Source organism: Geospiza fortis, unplaced genomic scaffold (genome assembly GCF_000277835.1).
Source record: "Geospiza fortis unplaced genomic scaffold, GeoFor_1.0 scaffold11, whole genome shotgun sequence".
Taxonomy (NCBI): Eukaryota; Metazoa; Chordata; class Aves; order Passeriformes; family Thraupidae; genus Geospiza; species Geospiza fortis.
In genome coordinates, this window is record NW_005054304.1 from 4,825,298 (window position 1) to 4,825,850 (window position 553).

Genomic DNA, 553 nt, shown 5'->3' on the forward strand with positions numbered 1-553 from the left:
GGGAGGTGTTCCCTGTGCTGCTGCCAGCCGTGGTCGCCGCTGGTGTGCCGCTGGCCCAGCACCATGAGTCTCCCAGTTGTCGTATTTCCAGCGCAGAGGATTTCTTTCCTCAGCCCGGTGCTGTTTCCTCTCTCTCCCCAGTTCTCATCCAGTTCCCCGTGCAGCTCATGCACGGTGATCTTCAAAAAGGTCTTGTACAGACCCACCACCACAACTCCTCCTTCCATTTCAACCCACCGCCCTTCTTTTTCTCTGCAACTCGGTTTAATAGCTTGGATCTAGTATCCCGTTGCTCTTGGATGGAGTGACGAACACTTTGCTTATTTGTGCTCTTTCCAGAGCACCCTTAGTTTTCTCCAGTTCTTGCTCAGCACTCTCAGTCAGCACTTTTCCAGGATGAAAAGTCCGGGGTCCAAATCTTGGGCAAGCCTTGTTATCCTCCACCAGTGTTCTTGCAGTACCTCTAAACCTTCTGAGATGAGGGAAAGGGAGCTGCATCTGCACAGTTCAAGGTGCAATTGAACCTCAGATTTAGGGAGCAATACTTCCAACT